Consider the following 8,193-nt stretch of genomic DNA (forward strand, 5'->3'; position numbering starts at 1 on the left):
TTTCTCTAGTAATGAGCCATGTTGAGCATCTTTTCATGTGTTTATTAGCCATCTGTATGTCTTCTTTGGAGAAATGTCTATTTAGGTCTTTTTCTACTTTTTGATTGGGTTGTTTGTTTTTCTGGTATTGACTTATATGAACTGCTTGTATATTTTGGAGCTGTAAGGAATTTGCCTGCAATGCAGGAGCTGCAGGAGACAGGTTCAATCTCTGGGTTGGTAAGATCCCCTGGAGGAGGACATGGCAACAAACTCCAGTATTCTTGCCTGGAGAATTCCTTGGACAGAAGAGCCTGAAGGGCCACAGTCCATAGGATCATAAAGAGTTGGACACAACTAAAATGACTTAGCATGCATACATGTAATCCTTTATCAATTGTTTCATTTGCTATTATTTTCTTCCATTCTGAAGGTTGTCTTTTCACCTTGTTTATAGTTTCCTTTGCTGTGCAAAAGCTTTTAAGTTTAATTGTCCCTCTTGTTTATTTTTGTTTTCATTTCCATTACTCTAGGAGGTGTGTCATAGAGGATCTTGCTGTGATTTAGATCATAGAGTATTTTGCCTGTGTTTTCTTCTAAGAGTTTTATAGTTTTTGATCTTACATTAAGGTCTTTAATCTGTTTTGAGTTTATCTTTGTGTATGGTGTTAAGAAGTGTTCTAATTTCTTTTATACCTAGCTGTCTAGTTTTCCCAGCACCAGTTATTGAAGACTCTATCTTTGCCTCATTGTATATTCTTGCCTCCTTTGTCAAAAATAAGGTATTCATAGGTGCGTGGGTTTATTTCTGGGCTTTCTATCTTGTTCCATTGGTCTATATTTATGTTTTTGTGGCAGTACCATACTGTCTTGATTACTGTAGCTTTGTAGTATAGTCTGAAGTCAGGAGGGTTGATTCCTCCAGCTCCATTCTTCTTTCTTAAGATTGCTTTGGCTATTTGGAATCTTTTGTGTTTCTGTATAAATTGTGAGGTATTTGTTCTAGTTCTGTAAAAAGTGCCATTGGTAATTTGATAGGGATGCATTGAATTTGATAAATATTGCATTTGGTAGTATAGTCATTTTCACAATATTGATTCTTCCAACACAGGACATGGAATATTTCTCTATTTGTTTATATTTTCTTTGATTTCTTTCATCAATGTCTTATAATTTTCTGTGTACAATTCTTTAGTCTCCTTAGATAGGTTTATTCTTAGATATTTTATTATTTTTTTGCAATGGTGAGTGGGATTGATTCCTTAATTTCTCTTTCTGATTTTCCATTGTTAGTATATAAGAATGCAAGTCATTTCTATGTATTGATTTTGTATCCTGTGACTTTGCTAAATTCACTGCTTAGCTCTAGTAATTTTTGATAGTATCTATATGGTTTTCTATATATGGCATCATGTTGTCTGCAAACAGTGAGAGTTTTACCTCTTCTTTTCCAATCTGAATTCCTTTTATTTCTTTTTCTTCTCTGATTGCCATAGCCAGGACTTCTAAAACTATGTTGAATAATAGTGGTGATAGTGGGCACCCTTGTCTTTTTCTTGATCTTAGAGGGAGTGCTTTCAGATTTTCACAATTCAGAATAATGCTTGCTGTGGGTTTATTGTATATGGCCTTTATGGCCATATGTTGAGGTAGGTCCATTCTATGCCCATTTTTTTGAGAAGTTTCTATCATAAATTGGTGCTGAATTTTGTCAAAGGCTTTTTCTGCATCTGTTGAGATTATCATATGATTTTTTATCTTTCAGTTTGTTAATATGTATATCACAGTGATTGATTTGCTTATATTGAAGAATCCTTGCATCCCAGGGATAAACCCAACTTGATCATGGTGTATGATCATTTCACTGTGCTATTGAAATCCATTTGCTAGAATTTTGTTGAGGATTTTTGCATATATGTTCATCAGTAATATTGGCCTGTAATTTTCTTTTTTGTGTGTTGTCTTCATCTGGTTTGGTATCAGGGTGATAGTGTGTCATGGTCTTTGTAGACCAAGACCTGGGGACTGGAGTTAATGAGAAGAGGGATGCAGGGGACCCAAGTCTCAAGTGAAACAAGGGTGCTTTATTTGTAGAAACACATATTTATATATCTTCATACAAGGCAGCTTTAGGCAGTAAAAAAAAAAAAAAAAAAAAAAACACTGAGCAAAAACAAAGCCAAACAAATAACAATCTTCAAAGGGCCAGAAAGCATTCCATATCCTGAGTAAGAGGGGCATAACTGAATAGATTACATTTAAGTAAGGTCACTGACGGGAGTCACTGAAAGGAATCCAAACAGGTGCCCTTTCTCATGATCACAGTCCTAAGAACTGCGTGCAGCTCTGCTCATTCCTGTTTTCCAGGAACTGATAAGGAATAGAGAATCCTTGAGAAATGGCACACAAAAGAAAAGAATAACATATTGGATCCCTTAAAGATGAACGTCCCCTGACAGTAGTGGCCTTGTAGAATGAGTTTGGAAGTGTTTTATCCTCTGCAATTTTTTGAAAGAGTTTTAGAAGGATAGGCATTAACTATTCTCTAAATGTTTGATAGAATTCACCCGTGAAGCCCTTTGGCCCTGGACTTTTGTTTTCTGGGAGATTTGTGATCACAGTCTTTTTTTTTTACTACTTATAATTGGCTCATTCATAATTTCTTTTTTTTTTCCTGGTTCAGACTTGGAAGATTGAGCTTTTCTAAGAATCTCTCCATTTCTTCTATGTTGTGAAAAGACAGGAAGTAAAAAGCAAAGGAGAAAAGGAAAGATGTACCTATTTGAATGCAGAGTTCCAAAGAATAGCCAGGAGAGTTAAGAAAGCCTTCCTCAGCGATCAATACAAGGAAATAGAGGGAAATAATAGAATGGGAAAGACTAGAGATCTCTTCAAGAAATTTAGAGATACCAAGGGAACATTTCATGCAAAGATGGGCTCAATAAAGAAAAGAAATGGTAGGGACCTAACAGAAGCAGAAGATATTAAGAAAAGATAGCAAGAATACACAGAAGAACTGTACAAAAAAGATCTTTACGACCCAGATAATCACAATGGTGTGATCACTCACCTAGAGCCAGACATCCTGGAATGTGAAGTCAAGTGGGCCTTAGGAAGCATCACTATGAACAAAGCTAGTGGAGGTGATGGAATTTCAGTTGAGCTATTTCAAATCCTGAAAGATGATGCTGTGAAAGTGCTGCACTCAATATGCCAGCAAATCTGGAAAACTCAGCAGTGGCCACAGGACTGGAAAAGGTCAGTTTTCATTCCAATCCCAAAGAAAGGCAATGCCAAAGAATGCTCAAACTACCGCACAATTTCACTTATCTCACACGCTAGTAAAGTAATGCTTAAAATTCTCCAAGCCAGGCTTCAGCAATACATGAACCATGAACTTGCAGATGTTCAAGCTGGTTTTAGAAAAGGCAGAGGAACCAGAGATCAAATTGCCAACATCTGCTGAATCATCGAAAAAGCAAGAGAGTTCCAGAAAAACATCTATTTCTGCTTTATTGGCTATGCCAAAGCCTTTGACTGTGTGGATCACAATAAACTGTGGAAAATTCTGGAAGAGATTGGAATACCAGACCACCTGACCTGCCTCTTGAGAAACCTGTATACAGGTCAGGAAGCAACAGTTAGAACTGGACATGGAACAATAAACTGGTTCCAAATAGGGAAAGGAGTACATCAAGGCTGTATATTGTCACCTTGCTTATTTAACTTATATGCAGAGTACATCATGAGAAATGCTCGGCTGGAAGAAGCACAAGATGGAATCAAGATTGCCGGGAGAAATATCAGTAACCTCAGATATGCAGATGATACTACCCTTATGGCAGAAAGTGAAGAAGAACTAAAGAGCCTCTTGATGAAAGTGAAAGAGGAGAGTGAAAAAGTTGGCTTAAAGCTGAACATTCAGAAAACTAAGATCATGGCATCTGGTCCCATCACTTCATGGCAGATAGATGGGGAAACAGTGGAAATAGTGGCTGACTTTATTTTTCTGGGCTCCAAAATCACTGCAGATGGTGATTGCAGCAAAGAAATTAAAAGATGCTTACTCCTTGGAAGGAAAGTTATGACCAACCTAGATAGCATATTCAAAAGCAGAGACATTATTTTGCCAACAAGGTCCATCTAGTGAAGTCTATGGTTTTTCCAGTGGTCATATATGGATGTAAGAGTTGGACTATAAAGAAAGCTGAGCACTGAAGAATTGATGCTTTTGAACTGTGGTGTTGGAGAAGACTCTTGAGAGTCCCTTGGACTGCAAGGAGATCCAACCAGTCCATCCTAAAGGAGATCAGTCCTAGGTGTTCATTGGAAGGACTGATGTTGAGGCTGAAACTCAAATACTTTGGCCACCTCACGTGAAGAACTGACTCATTGGAAAAGACCCCGATGCTGGGAAAGATTGAGGGCAGGAGGAGAAGGGGACGACAGAGGATGAGATGGTTGTATGGCATCATCGACTCGATGGACATGGGTTTGGTGGACTACAGGAGTTGGTGATGGACAGGAAGGCCTGGTGTGCTGTGGTTCACGGGGTTGCAAAGAGTCGGACACAACTGAGCAACTGAACTGAACTGAACTGTCCATTTTATTGACATATTGTTGCTTGTAATAGTCTCTTATGATCATTTGCATTTCTGCATTGTCTGTTGCAACCTCTCCTTTTTCATTTCTAATTTTGTTGATTTGACTCCTCTTTTTTTCTTGATGAGTCTGGTTAAAATTTGTCAACTTTGCTTGTCTTCTCAAAGCTTTTAGTTTTATTAATCTTTTCTATTGTTTTCTTCATTTCTTTTTCATCTATTTCTGCTCTGATCTTTATGATTTATTTCCTTCTAATTTTGTTGTTGTTCTTCTTCTTTTCCCAGTTGTTTTAGGTGTAAACTTAGGCTGCCTGTTCAATGTTTTTCTTGTTTCTTGAGGTAAGATTGTATTGCTATAAACTTCCCTCTTAGAACTGCTTTTGTTGCACCCCATAGGTTTTGAGTTGTTGTGTTTTCATTGTCAATTGTTTCTAGGAATTTTTTATTTCCCTTTTGATTTCTTCAGTAACCTGTTTGTTATTTAGAAATGCATTGTGTAATCTCCGTGTGTTTGTGTTTTTTACAGTTTTTTTCCCCCTGTATTTGATATCCAGTCTCATAGCATTGTGGTCAGAAAAGATGCTTGATATGATTTCAGTTTTCTCAGATTTACTGAGATTTGATTTGTGACCCCAGATGTGATCTACCCTGGAGAATATTCCTTGTGCACTTGAGAAGAAAGTGTATTCTTCTGCATTTGGATGGAATGTCCTGAAGATATAAATTAGATCCATCTGGCATGATGTGTCATTTAAGGCTTGTGTTTCCTTATTAATTTTCTGTTTTAATGATCAGGTCACTGGTGTAAGTGGGGTGTTAAAGTCCCCTCCTATTATTGTGTTACTGTCAATTTCTCCTTTTATATCTGTTAGTGTTTGTATTGAGGTGTGCCTATGTTGGGGGCATAAATATTTATAATTGTTATGTCTTCCTCTTGGATTGATCCTTTGATCATTATGTAGTGTCCTTCCTTATCTCTTGTAATATTCTTTATTTTAAGGTCTATTTTGTCTGATATGAGGATTGCCACTTTGGCTTTCTTTTGATTTCCATTTACATGGAATACGTTTTTCCATTCTCTCACTTTCAATCTGTATGTGTCTCTAGGTCTGAAGTGGATCTCTTGTAGACAGCATATATATGGGTCTTGTTTTTGTAACCATTCAGCCAGTCTGTGTCTTTTGGTTGGAGTGTTTTATCCATTTACATTTAAAGTAATTTTTGATATATATGTTCCGTTTTCTTAATTGCTTGGGGTTTGTTTTTGTAGGTCTTTTTCTTTCCTTTTGTTTCCTGTTTATAGAAGTCCCTTTAACATTTATTGCAAGGCTGGTTTAGTGGTACTAAATTCTAACTTTTGCTAGTCTGTAAAACTTTTGATTTATACATCAATTTTTAATGAATTCTTTTCTGGATAGAGTAATCTTGGTTGTAGATTTTTCCCTTTCAGTAATTTGAATATATCCTGCCATTCCCTTCTGGCCTGCAGAGTTTCTTCTGAAAGATCAGCTATTATTCGTACAGGGTTTCCCTTGTATGCTACTTGTTGCTTTTCCCTTGCTGCTTTTAATATTCTTTCTTTGTGTTTAACCTTTGTTAGTTTGGTTATTTATGTGTCTTGATGTGTTTCTCCTCAGGTTTATCCTCTATGGGACTCTCTGCCCTTCTTGGACTTGACTGACTATTTCCTTCCCCATGCTGGGGAATTTTTTTTACTATAATCGCTTCAAAAATTTTTTCATATGCTTTCTTTTTCTCTTCTTTTTCTGGGACCCCTATAATTTGAATGTTGGTGTGTTTGATATTATCCCAGAGGTTTCTGAGACTATCCTCAGTTCTTTTCATTTTTTTCCTTTATTCTGCTTTTCAGCAGTTATTTCCACCATTCTGTCTTCCAGCTCACTTATCTGTTCTTTTGCCTCTGATATTCTGCTATTGATTCCTTCTAGAGTATTTTTAATTTCAGTAATTGTGTTGTTCATCTCTGTTTGTTTATTCTTTATTTCTTCTAGGTTCTTGTTAAATGTGTTAATTGATTCCTGCATTTTCTCCATTCCGTTTTTGAGGTTTGGGATCATCTACACTATCATTAGATCTTCCTGGTGGCTCAGACGGTAAAGCGTCTGCCTGCAATGTGGGAGACCTGGGTTCGATTCCTGGGTCGGGAAGATCCCCTGGAGAAGGAAATGGCAATCCACTGCAGCACTCTTGCCTGGAAAATCCCATGGACAGAGGAGCCTGATAGGCCACAGTCCATGGGGTCGCAAAGAGTTGGACACAACTGAGCAACTTCACTTTCATACTATCATTACTCTGAATTCTTTTTCAGGTAGTTTGCCTATTTCCTCTTCATTTATTTGGACTTGTGTGTTTCTAGGCTGTTCCTTCATTTGCATAATATTTCTCTGCCTTTTCTTTTTTTTTTTTTAACTTATTGTGTTTGAGGACTCCTTTTCCTAGGTTTTAAGATCAAATTCTTTCTTCCTTTGGTTTCTGCAGGTAAGGTTGGTCCAGTGGTTTCTGTAGGCTCCATGTAGGCTGTGATCTGTTTTTGTGTTCTGGTGGGAAAGGTGAGGTTTTTTTGTTGTTTTTTTTTTAAACCTCTGATGGACAGGGCTGTGTGAGGTGGTAATGCTGTATGCTGAGGATTAGGCGTGTATCTGCCTTTGTTGTTTGGATGAGGTGTCCTGCACTGAGTGTTGCCGGCGGTTGGCTGGTGCCAGGTTTTGTATACTGGTGGATGCCTGTGTGGGAGTTCTTGCTAATTAATGCACCCTAGGGTTAGGAGTTCTCTGGCGGTCTAGGGTCTTGGAGTCAGCACTCCTCCTCCAAAGGCTCAGGGCCCAATCTCTGGCCAAGGAATGGAGATTCCACAAGTGGTTTGTTATGGCATTAAAGGGGATTAAAACAAACACACAAAAAGAAAAAAGAAAAGGCAAACCCCAGACAAATGGCAAATACAAAATCAGGCAAATAATAGCAAAAATAATGAAATAGACACAAATCTATATACACCATTAAAAAAAAACAAACCACAATCTCCCTCACAAAAAAAAAAAAAGTACAGTAGATTGGCCCAGCAAGCAAAAGAAACCGAAAATGATATCAACCAGTTAAAAACAAAACTAACTAAAGCACAAACTGGAAAACAAAACGAAATCAAGGTGCCAACTGGGGAATAAAGCAATGAAAACAAAACAAACTACCAAACATGGTGAAAAAAGAAAGAAAGAATAGAAATACAAAGTTAAATAGAGATAGATAAAGAAGATTTACATATATTAAAGAATAACTACAATAGGAAAAGCAAACAAAAGAAAAAATGTAGAAAAAGATAATAAATTTTAAAAAATTTTAAATAAAAAAAGGAAAGCCCCACAAAATAGCAAAAGGCTAACGTACAGGCAGAAGTATATAAAAGAAATAAAAAGTGTGATTAAGAAAAATAATTCTCAAAAACTTAAATAGATTTAATAGTACTAATAAAATCAACAATTATAGCAACGGAGGGGGAAAAAAGAAAAAAAAATCCAGAAGCAACTACAGAACTAGTCAACATAAAAAAATAATAAAGGTTTTTCTTGAATCTCAGCTGTCATCACACTCCACCTCT

This window comes from Bos mutus, chromosome 16 (assembly GCF_027580195.1).
Source record: "Bos mutus isolate GX-2022 chromosome 16, NWIPB_WYAK_1.1, whole genome shotgun sequence".
In the NCBI taxonomy this organism is placed as follows: Eukaryota; Metazoa; Chordata; class Mammalia; order Artiodactyla; family Bovidae; genus Bos; species Bos mutus.